This window comes from Festucalex cinctus, chromosome 2 (assembly GCF_051991245.1).
Source record: "Festucalex cinctus isolate MCC-2025b chromosome 2, RoL_Fcin_1.0, whole genome shotgun sequence".
NCBI classification, from domain to species: Eukaryota; Metazoa; Chordata; class Actinopteri; order Syngnathiformes; family Syngnathidae; genus Festucalex; species Festucalex cinctus.
This window is the reverse complement of record NC_135412.1, coordinates 12,053,719-12,066,629: the sequence shown is the minus strand read 5'-3', so window position 1 is coordinate 12,066,629 and position 12,911 is coordinate 12,053,719. Positions and strand designations below refer to the sequence as shown.

General features: G+C 41.9%; 1 protein-coding gene across 5 annotated transcripts in view; it reads right to left on the bottom strand.

Annotated features, from left to right (window-relative positions):
• camta1a (calmodulin binding transcription activator 1a) overlaps positions 1-12,911 on the bottom strand; it is a 374,375-nt gene that overhangs the window by 211,105 nt on the left and 150,359 nt on the right. The gene's annotated exons all lie outside the window — the stretch shown is intronic.

The following is a 12,911-nucleotide window of genomic DNA, read 5'->3' as shown; positions in this document are numbered from 1 at the left end:
AAGAGCGGAGAGGAGAGAGGAGGGGTGTGAGGCTTCGATATGTCATCTTTAATCACCATTCTCTGGTGTTTGTAATACGCTCAGACCGCTTCATTGGCATTCCGACAGCCTAGCCAGCAGCATAAATGGAGGAAAAACAGTAGCGCGGAGCTCAAGCAGGTAAATGGAGACCAGTAAAGGTAACGAGAAAGGCAGAAGTTGAAGGCAGTTAAGGTCAGAGCATCTTCTGAGACCATCTTTGTTCCGAATGCTTTGATCAAGCTCAAGGACACTAAGGTGCTTGCCGAAAGATTGACGTCTGTGTCTTCAAGAGCGTGCAGCTTTTATTATTTGTGGTCCGATCCTCACCCAAATCCTTTTGATCTGCCCTTGACACTTCTCGAAGGATCAATCCCATCTTTAACCTTTGAATAAAAATTATGCAACAGTCGTCTAATATAGTGCATGCTGCTGGCTCAGAAAAGCCTGTAGAGCCTTTGGAGTCAAATCTTATGGAATGCAATACTATAGATGAAAAGAAAAAAGGTCAAATCTGCCATTGGCATAAATAGAGCCACACTTTCATATTTACTGTGCTTGCCTTGCTACTGCGTCAGTCTGGACCTCCATTTTCTCACCAAACTAATGGGCATAAATAAAAGCACATTACATGCTGGTTGACAACCCAATGATTACCAGCGACAGGCGGCAATTCACTCCTCAGCCAAGACATTTATCACATACTTGGACTGCCGAGAGCACTTGACACAAGGACAGACCTGCTGCCGACGTCCATATGAATTTAAAGATGTGCACTTCTTTGCAAGATGAATTGTTTGGTTTGATAGAATACTGACTTGTTTGTTGTCTCAGGCTCCGATCAGACAGCATATCTGCCCACACTAGTGTTGAAGTGAAGACCACACCAACCGAGACCAAGACATATTGAGACTAGAGAGTATGGAGACAAGACCAAGACTTTTGGAGGTCGAAACCAAGAATCAACCCTCGCATCTTGCTAGTACGGTTTCCATCTCCTACTGCCTGAAACACTGGCAGAGTGTTTTTGTTTACATGTCGCATTATGAACTCCTTATGGCTTTGGAAACCAAACTTAATTTGTAGTTACTGAAGAGTTTAACAACATTTTGTGTAATTTTGCGGGAGCACTGGGTTACTCTGGGTGCAGGGGACGAGGCACTCTTGACGCACCGGGAAGGCAGTGCGCGAGCACCAGGATTCTGCGTTTCTTAATGAACACAGTCGTACTTGCCTGGTCTCAACTGGTCTTGACAAAAAAACAAAAAAAACAAAAACAAAATCCAGAGACCGAGACAAGACCGAGTAAAAATGCCTTTGGATTCGAGACAAGACCAAGACCTTTAAAGGTGGTCTCAAGACCTAGACCGATCTCGAGAACTACAACACTAGTCCACACTGTTTTTTGTCCAACTGGGTCTGGCCCCGTTTGAAATTAACTTTGCTCTGAAAGCTGAATTCTCACGGTATTTGTGAGTTCACAAACTCCGGAGAATACATCTTGTACTGAGCCCGCTGATTTCCACCAATCCGAGCCACTCGGTGGTTTGGACCAAACACAGAACAACATTGTGTTTGGGGGCGGGATATGCAGCTGTAATGACACCAAGAAACGCAGACACTGTGGGAAACAAATGAATGGACGAATGGACACTGCACTGCGATTGGCTGGCAACCAGTTCAGGGTGTACCCCGCCTACTGCCCACAGCCAGCTGAGATAGGCTACAGCACCCCCCACGAACCTTCTGAGGAATAAGCGGTCAAGAAAATGGATGGATGGACACTGCAATTAATTTTGTTCTTGCAGAATTACTCACCGTTACCTCATTGAATGTTCAACAAAGGCGATTCGTGCATTTTTATCTTCGCCCCCTCAAGACGATGTTTTTAATCTGTTGCTGTAATTGGTCAAAACAAACATGAACAAGATCTCGCATCGTCTAATCAGCTCTAAGTATTGTACAGAATGTCCCGCCTTTCCCAAGGAAATCACCGGGGAACACTGCCAGATTGATATTGTGGAGAACTCTTGAATGAACCACAATTATCAATCTGGCCATTGCCAGGTTAGTTCGAACTGGGCCACATTATTTACCTACTGTATCTGACAGGTTGCTATAGTAAAAACGTCAGAATGTAGGCATCAACCAGCACGTATAGTGTTTGATGTCATATAATTGTGGCATTTTCTTTTAACCGCACCACACTTCGATTGACGCTCGGTGGTCTGGCACATTGGGTGTTGCTTTGTGTAGAGTAGCGTCACAGACAGTCAAACTGTGTTTGGAGCTGTTCAGACTGAGACACATCTTGTATAAATATGATATGAAACTGCCTTACAACTGAGAATTGTTCAGACTACAAAAGAGCCATCCAGTTTCAATCTGGATGGGCTAAAAATCGAATTTTGGCTGGCAGTCTGACCAAGGCCTAAGGCTCGGTTTCTAAATGAAATATGCAGCAAGTTTCCACTGCTACTCTAGACCAAGTGTTGCTCATAAGTAAGAAAGAATTTTTTTTTAAAAAAAATCAGTTTTTAGTTTCTCATTCCAGTCGATTTGTATTCATACTTAGATGGACTTTGTCATAAGTGTGACCTGGCACAGACATGCAGCACGTTGGCGAGTGCCCATAAGGATGCTTCAGGGTGCAACCATGTGAGGGTGTTTCTAGGCAGCGGCCCCAACTAACGGAGGCTGTAGCATGAACTGGTGGCCTTGCCTCCAGCTGCAGGATGGGACTAGCAGCGCTGTGTCGATAAACTTGGATGGTTTTCTCTGTCTTTACATTGTTTGACTCTGCTGTGGTTGAGGAAAGTACAACAATAACCGCAGTGACAAGTGTTTTGTGGAAGCACAAACACGCAGAGCAAATGTGTTAATTGTTTCAATAACAATTACGGTGAGCACAAGGAAAAAGGGTCACGGTACCGTTATTTTTATGCATGCATTTGTAAGTAAATTAGACTAACACAGCTCTGATTAGATTAATGCAAGCTATTCAGCAGGGAGATTGTGGGGGGTGACCGCAGAGCCTGTTAGCACTGAGCCTTGCTCCATCACTCCTCCCTTAAAAATCCATCCACATTTCACACTAACAGACTATGAGAGAGGCTGAAGCACGGTCTCCTATTAAAAATACACAGGCGAGCCGCTATACCTCTGGTTTTTGTGGTCCCCACCCCACCCTCACCCAACCCCCTACCTCTGAACAGATGCCAGGGATAATACCAACCCCCCGACCAACCATAAAGGTGGAATAATCTTATGGCGAGGAAACAAACAAAAACAGACGTGCAGCCATCAAACAGCTGCAAAGAGACAAAGTTTGCATGGGCGGCATAATGAGAGGCTAGCATGCGTTCAGGTTGAGCAAACACGCTTGTGGCTGAGCGCAAGAAGAACGGGTGGGGGGAGCGCAGTACTCAACACTGATGGTGCATCAAAGTCAAGCCAGCAGCTGTCAATGGGCTTTGGACTATCTGCTGACCTCAACGCCTCGGGTCTGATCTCGGTCGCTGGGGAAATATTGAGGGGAGACGCACGGTATACACACACGCGCCGCCTCGCTCAACCTCACTTGTCAGAGTTTCGGTCCAGCAAGGCTGTTTGTACTTCCTTCGTTTGCCTCATCAGCCACTCTGACATGATCCTGGCTGAGGTTTTCTCTCCAGGTGCTGTTGAAGGATATTGTGTTGAACGCTGTTGGTATGAAAGCTCAAGAAAATTCAGTTCAAACCAGCTTGGAGAGTGCGAGTAGAGTGGATTCTTGTCATTTGCATCTTTTGTCTCCTTGTTAGAAAAGCATGAAGGAGTGTTCTAAAGTTCTCTATACACCAATCCAACGGTGGGAATCAGTTTGATTATTGTATAAATCACTTCAGGACGTCGTAGATTTTGGTAGAGCACCTGGAGGCAGTTTACGACGGATTAAACATGTTCAATAAGCATCACCATTCACATTTGGACATAATTATAATGTTTGTCTGGGCAGAATATGGAGAAGATCAGTATTGTACGGTATGACATTACCGTTAAAAGGGTATGTTGATAGAGGGATGAAAGCCAAACTATTGCAAGACAATGAGACATAACTGGATATACCACATATGATTTACTTTTATATTATGCGATAGTCTGTGAAGACGAGTCCTTCGCGTAGGAGCACGTCGTGAGTGAAAAGGATAGTGGTAAGCATTGTTTACGTTTTTATATCCCGTCCCTCGTAAGAGCTTTCCGGTTGCCTTTTTATAACAATGACGAATTGAGACTACCACCACTCATGGTAAAATAGGGGTATTGTTTCTCAGGCATTTGCAGAAGAATAGTCAGTGTCAGTGTCTGTTTGTTGCGGCGTGTATTGCCATCATTTTTCCAGCGCAACGTGCTGGTGGTCAGGCCGACGTAGGCATCAGTCACACTGGCCGACAGATTGGTGCTACTGTATAGAGGTCTTAAGAGTTTCTGAACTGATTGAGATGGACAGTGTGTGTGTTTGTCTGCCAACAGACATTCAGAGGATCCAATCACTGCTCGCCTACTTCGACCTGACACACCGTTCGCATTCTGTTCAGTAAGAAGTTTTGATTCCTGGATTCATCTCTACATATCGACTCTTAACTTAACTTTTAAAAAGGAAAACCATGAAAAAGCCTTCATTTGGCGAAGATTTACAGTTCTGTCGTGTATTTCAAATGATATTTTCTCTCTTTCTCTCGAGGTTACAACATCTCCCCCTGGAGAGGATCGGCTTTTGAAATGTCTCTCTGGGTGAAATTGGAGATGACACTAACTTATTCATTCTATTTCACTTCTTTGCACCACGAAAGGGGGCAGAAAAAGCACTCTGAGAAAATATACACTACGTGACCCTTTCTTTAATATGGTTGTCGCAATCAGTTCCAGTCACCATGCTCACAACAACACTTTGTGCAACGGATAACAACTGTCACCTTTCAGAGGACACAAAAGGCAACCAAAAATGAGTTTGATGTTTGAAGGAAGTATTCCATGATGGAGGGAGCCACTGTCCCGGGATGACCTGAGGCAAAACTGTTTTGCTTTGCCCCGCCCCTTCCCTCCTCCTCCTCACGAGCAACTTTGATTTATTGGCAAAAAAGAAAGGTGCTGAGAGGACCAACATTCATGCATTTGGATGACGGAGACGATTGCTCGAACAACTGTCACCGTTCCTTCCGAAGGACAGATAGGGCCACTCTCTCAACACACTCGCCATGGTATCATCCTCTCCTTCTGCCTCTACTGTATATCTGAGCTGACAGTAAAAATTACAAAGCTCGGTGGACAGACATGCGCAATCCTTTCTGTACAGCAGAAGAGAGTCCAATCGTACACCTTAGAGCATCAGTAAGGATAATTTTTGTGTAATCTGCAAAGAGCCATTGCGGTACTAACAAAACCCCACAGAGAAAACAACCCTGTAATGTATATTCATGTTTCATTCATATGCATCCAATGGCTAACTAAAAAATGTATAACAGAAAACACTGAACAAAAGTCTGGATACAAACTATAGCACTGACAGCATGCACACTTCCCATTTACCACATTGCCAATGGTGAGTTCAAACGGGGAGCGGTGGTGTGAATATATCCCACCCTTGCCATGCTAACAAAGGCCAAACCTTGTATGCAAATCGAATCATTCTACAGTGACACATATGATTGGTTACAGTATAAACACAACAGAGTTTGTCAATGTTATGTTACTCATTGTTTATAAAGTCCGGTAGTGGCATGGTAGTAAGAGTTAGTAATTTAGCACCACTGGACACCTAAAATGGAGGAACATGCACATTTTACATCTGTTTCTGCACTGAAACCAACATCCCTAGGATTTTTACTCGATAAAAATGCACGAAGCGTCTCTCGCCGTTCAAATTCAACAAGAAAATGGTGAGTAATTCTGTAACAACAGAATCAATTGCAGCATCCATTCGTCTGCTAGATTTATTTGTTTCCCCCCTCGCCATCGGTGCTTATTGGTTTCGTCCCGCCCTAAACAACACATGATTGGCCCGATCTAAAAAAGGTCGGCTGCAAATGAATCAGCGGGAACGGTACCAGATGTGTTCTCCGGAGTTTGTGAACTCACAAATACCGCGAGAATTAATCTTGCTGGCAAGGTTCAGTCATCAAGGGTCCCTAGGAAGGATGATATATGGAAATGAAGGTACTGAAGACCACAGGTAAGTAAGTGTTACTTTCTACCCAGTTTTATTTTATTGGATGTGTCGTCGGCACACATTTCCCCCATATAAACTGAGCTGTGGTGCTGAAGAAAGGGAGTCCGCGGTCTAGTATAACTTCATCATCACATAGCTTTGCTGAACATATATTTGTAAACACCATTTTCCAAAGTAAGTAAGTTTTATAAATGTAAAATACATTTTCAATTAGTAATCGTTCTTTAAGAAATCTTGCATTGTTTTATTTTGTTAATGGAAATATTGCTTCCATTTTAGTTTGAGTTATTTTGATAGAATTTGCTAACTATAACAACTAGGGTTGTTAAAAAAAATCGATTTGGCAATATATCGCGATACTACAGCACACAATTCTCTAATCGATTCAATAGGCAGCCGAATTGATTTTTTTAACATCCATTTTTGATGGAAAAATATTCAATAAAACATGTAACTTTCACACCTTAAGCATGGAAGAATATTATATTAATGGAACATTAAGCCTTAATATTTTATTTCAACGCTGTTCAAACATGAAAAATGTTACAACCTGTTTGTTAAATACGGTGGCTTACAGTTATAAGACTGAAGTTTCAGATAAATAAATAATATATTTTCATACAAATCTTACAGTGTATATGTAGAAGTTTACTGAATGGTATTTTCTAAATTTGAGTAAAAAAAATCGCAACAATCGACTTGTAAATTCATATCGGGATTAATCGGTATTGAATCGAATCGTGACCTATGAATTATGATACGGATCGAATCGTCAGATAAAGGGCAAATCACACCCCTAATAACAACCTTGGTGACAACCCCGCAGTGGTCACTTTCATATTAAAATAATTTCACAACTGGTAGCAAAAAGTACTGTACTATGTTTTTTTTCTAATGACAAAATACAAGATACAGTGCCAACAGCAACACAAATAAACCAATTCTCATATTTACTGATACAATAACGTGTGTGGAACGACCTGGTCGATGATTAATAACTGGCCAGTAGATTGGTTTTCTCAGTGAAGCAACTGCTTGAACGTGTCACACGAAGTATACATGCTAAGATACATTGTACCCATTTCTACTTAAGAATCAACGTCTTTGGCGATGGCTAGTCAATTACGAAACGCAAGTGAACCGTATTAGAAAAGACAATTTTAACACCTCTATTGATTGCAGTAAAAGCTTGATCTAATGAAATGAATACATGAGAGCAAGCGGATGTGAAAGACAAGATGAGTAAAATGGCTTTCGAAAAGAGGACAACGCCTGTGGCCTCTCTTGTGGTGAAGTCTGGGGAATGCATTCTCAAAGCTTTGACCTTGTCCTGTACTTGAAAGCAGGAAGTGCAGGAGTGGGACCAAGGGAAGGAGATAGTGAGAGGAAACCTCCCTGATGACCTGCGTTTTACTGCCTTGTGCCAGGTGATCTGATATTTCCTGCAAGGCAGCCCAGGAAACTAACCAGCCGAGGGCCATGAAAAAAAATCCACCAGTGGGTGGGTGCTGAAGCTCCAGGCCATCACGAGATTATGTCACAAACACATTTAAATGCAATTAGACCCAGAAGAGATGCAAACACACAGACACGAGGGATTGGGGAGGAAGCTGGAGAAAAAGGAACCAAAAATGCTTCTCTCCTATTTCTACACCGTATGACAGTGATAAATGCATTGAAACCATGAAAAGCATGAAGATGGCGATTAAAAAGTATGCTTGGGTTCAGTGCAAACAAACCCAGTGAGTCATTTTGTGGTTCTTTTTGTTTACACTTCATGAATTGTTAATGCACAAGCAATAACATATCACATACTTTATGTATGTAATCCCGAGTGCAATATTATTCGTTAAGGAAAGGTGGAAGAAGTGAGTGAATCAGTTCAAGCATGTTAAGGTCCAACTATAGCCTTTACAATTGTTTGAGCGCATCTCTTAATAGGATGCAGTGTATCTACTGTCGGGATGGATGGTCAGAGCAGGAAAGGGGGTGGATGAATTCGGAGGGCTGAGACAGAAACAGACACATAAGAGAGCAGAGACAGAGAAAATGGAAATAAAAAACAATGGGGTGTGAGCAGGCTAAGGGCTGTTGACAGCTGCACTTGGCATCTGTTAAAGTGTTGTGAGGATGTTCTATGAGTCCCTCTGCTGGCTTAAAAAGATGCCCCCCCCCCCTCCCAAACTCCCCAACACTCTGCTCATTAGGACTTCTATCGGGCTTCAGAGGGATCCCCAAGCTCAGAAGGGGGAGCTGTCCGGTTCAGATCTTCCGTATGGTAGTAGCACACGTTTCACTGCTAATACTGTACATTATATCGGCAGCACAGAGATGAGTGGTGGTACTGCTGACCAACAGCAAGGAGATTCTATGTTCAAATGTGTACAGCTTTTGTTTTTCGTGTGCTCGCATCTGTAGACTTTGTCTCTCTTTCATCACAGTCCTCAAACAACGTTTGACTATAAATGTATTTGCTTGTTGGTTGACTATGTCTAGAATGTACCTTCTTACCTTAAATTGTATCACTGTATCACACTCGTGGCCAATAACGAAACACTCTAAAGCGGCCGCAACAGCAGACTATCCAAAGGGAAATGTGATTTGTGGGTGTAGAAATTGCTAGCTAACTAATTATATGTGGGGTAAGCCATGCCAGACTCCAATGTATGTTACAAGGCACAGCCCAACCCCATCACCCCCCCCCCCCCCCAAAAAAAAATAAATAAAAATAAAATAATAAAAAAAATCAGTAAAACTAAACTGTAAAAACATAATTTACAGCTACTTTTTTTGTGCTGGAGTATGAGTTGCATTTTTTGGGGGGAAATTTACAAAAACTAATACCAAGAACAGTAGAGTTCAGACTCAACAATGATTTACTACTTACAGCACCAAAAGATACAATACAAAACCAGAATTCTACCTTTGGCCACAATGCAACCTGGGATTCTAGTGAAAGAAAGCTATTTTAAACTAAAAAAGAAAAACATTTCCATAGTTCTAAATGGGAGTTGGAATTCAACCGGGACCTGTTCATTGATTTTAAGATGATTAGGGAACGAGGATTTTGGTTTCCACAATTATTTTCAAACATTTATCATGTATTTAGAAGTATACAACCTATCATGGCTCTCTTTTGTCACATGGAGGGAGGAACTGGACAGACATGTAATATCTAAAAGTTAAAGCCTTAATATATTATATATAACGTTTCATTTTGTATTGATCCTGGCTGGCTAAAATGTTTTCCAATTGTTGGTCAATGAATGCCGTCGCGCTTCTGTTTAAGATGCTGCTCGTACAACCACACTTTAAAAAAAAAAGTGCAACATTCTCCAGGGAAGCTTTCTCTTATTCCTTCAAGCTGCATGCCCCTCAGCTCCCATAATCAATGTTCACCACAGTTGCTGGTCCACCACACAATCCTTTCTACATACAATATGTCACAGGCTTGGCCATGCATTCAGTGATTTTCAGTGTGCCTCCATATGTCCCTTATTTCTAGGGAGGCCACAATCGATCGACCAGCGAACAGAATCAGCTGGATTTCATCTTGATCGGCCAAGACTGGTGACCTCTTGAAGCCGGATGTCACGCTACACGCATACAGTATACACACACAATTGCAAAAATTTACGAGTGAACAAAAGTTTGGCAAAGGATGGCCATAAAAGTCACAATAATGTTCAGCTTTTGTGAGAAACAAATGTGCTTTTGCAAATGTTATATGTAGTTGTGCAACACGATCAGTCCACCGTCATTATTATAGTAGCAAAGGAAATTCCAACCCCAAGCTGAAACATACTCAACATAACACGTCGCCTTCGCTAAGTCTAACTTCAAAATAAAATTTACCAAAAAATATATTGGGGGTTCGGCAAACCGTCTTAGTAGACTTTTACTTTGAAGTTGGCCCACGTCATGGCATGATGGCTAGCTTGACTTCCCTTTTAGAGGTAAAGGGTTTCTTTTTTTCGTTGTTTTGATTGACATTAAGATTGTGACCAACGTCCACACAACGCTATCCCGATCTCATATTCACTCGCTAATTTAGGATGCTAAGAAACCGCTAATTAATTATGCCGTTGTTGTATGATATGGCAGAAGGCTCCGACGTAAGTGACTAGCAGCTAGCTGTTAGCATTACCAACGAGTGCTTGGCTGGTATCTAGAAAAGAGTTTGACAGCTGGGAGCTTACTCTAATTCTTTTTCAATATTCTGGACCAAGGCTACTTTGCAATTCATTCTACATGTTTAATTTAAAGAATGGAATGTGTCTTAAATTGCACTTTGAGGTTTTTTCATTATGGACCATGTATAAATAAGAATATTTCTGCCCTATATTGCACTTACAGTTGCATTTCTAAATAATAAATGGCTATATTAGACATTTTGAATTGATTTAGTTTTATTTAATGGGAAAAGGTGTATTACAAAATAAATGAAGACATTTTTACACTATTTAATTTTTATTTATTTATTTATTTATTTATTTATTTATTTATTTATTTTATTATTTATTTATTTATTTTTTATTTTTTATTTATTTATTTATTATTTTATTTTACACTATTATGTTTGTTTTTTTTTCGTTTCTTTGCTAATCCGAAAAAACTATCAGAAATGTGACTCAAATCCGCTATCTGATCCAGATTGTGACTTTCGTGATCTGTTTCACCACTAGTTATACTGAATTTATTTAAATTTTGCTCATATGAGGCCAAAGATTCTACACTAGACTGACAAAGGATGGCATTGCATAAGATTTGATATGTTTACGATGTGACTACTCAATTATTTGTCTTGACAAAACGTCGGTGTGAAACTACAAGCTAAACCTGGAGAACTTGTGAATGGGCTATTGTGTGAGTGCAGATCAACAGTGTGTGTTTGCACACAGAATTGGACGTAAAGTTGACTAAGATGAAATACATTCATCTCTGTCAAGCGTAATTATGCTCCATTGTGACCCCGTGGTTATTGCTTTGGATGTGTGTGTGCCTGCTGTTCTAAAGCCCATATGGGACCTCCTACTGCTGTACCCTTGAGAAATGTGTCCTGTGCAATGATTCTCTTGCCCCTCTCCCTCCTTTTAATTCTTTCCCATTCCCATATACCATGAAAACAGGTCACACTCTTATCAGTAAACAGGAAGCAAATGCACAGTATATGTACGTGCACATGGATACATTGAAAATGGCTGTGGGAACGCAGCCAGAAGATGCCAGGTTCACGTCCAGGTTGTCTGACGTCTGAAGTCTTCTTTGCACGTCCTTCGCCTCGCTGAAGTGCCTCACTACACCCGGTCAACCCCTGCCGGTAGCCCGACCGAGGAGAACAGCGAGTGGTGGAGCCTCCAGCCTTAGAACAGCCCCACTGCTGAGACTCCAGGGTGCTCACCAAATCTGGCGCTTAACTTTTCTCCCCATCTGACATGTGTTCAGGAGGGATAAAACCTGCAGTTGATGCCAAACGTACTGTATAGGTAGCAGCAGTCTGTGCCTCCCCTCACTATATGTCTTCTCTTTGACAGGTGCTGCTGTTGTGGTAAACATCACATATTTAAAGTAAGTGTCAGATTGCACAGCCAACAGCCGCGGGGTCTATTTCTTCCTAATTTAATTTGAAAATGTGATGGAGGGCAGACATGGTTGGGGCTTTGAATGAGACAAATATTGCTATGAAAACCCGCATTGTAACAATCTCCTGTAAGCTCTCAATTCTAAAACTTCACCCCAAATGCTCCCAATAGCAAATCAGCACAAATAACATGACAGCGGAATCTGGAAGGTCACCATTCAGCTCGTATCAATCATGTCAGCTCCCGCACCTTGCCGACGAGGGGAGGAAGGTGGGCGGAGAGCGGTGACTCCGCAGGCTTCCATGTGCAAATGAGCCGAGGTCTGTCTCGTGTGAGCCCCAAAGCGTATTTATTTCAGCCTCCAGAATCAATTAATATCCACATTATCCTCTGAATTACGCTATTCAGTAGCACCAAATGACTGAAGCGCCCTTGCATGAAACCAATTTCAAACTTTCAATCCGAGATACACCCGATGCCACCCACAACCTGTCCTCCTAAATCACTGGTTTCTTAGACTTAGACTCATACGCGCAGGGAAGTGTGTCTGGGCTGCGAATGTAATATCCTCGTCGCTGTTCTCAATCTCCGCTTCAGCTTGAATAGTAAAATACAGCATTTGCTAGAGCAGTGTTTCCTAACCTTTATTGAGCCAAGTCACCCATTACACATTAGAAAAATCTTACGGAAAAAATGTCACAAAAAGTATGAATTCTCAAAGAAAGATATTATCTCAATTTAATCAGAAATTGACTTACTCACTAGAATTGAACACAAACTGATTTTCTTTTATTAACAAAATGTAAACAAAAGCACTACTTGTGTAACATGTGTCTTCTCCGGGTACTCCGGTCTCCTCCCACATTCCAAAGACGTGCAAGGCAGGTTAATTGGGTGCTCTAAAGTGTCTCTAGGTGGGCTTGTGTGTATGGATGGTTGTCCGTCTCTGTGTGCCCTGCGATTGGATGGCAACCAGCTCAGGGTGTACCCCGCCTACTGCCCATAGCCAACTGAGATAGGCTCCAGCACCCCCCGCGACCCTTGTGAGGAATAAGCGGCCAAGAAAATGGATGGATGGATGGATGGATGGATGATCGTTCATGCCT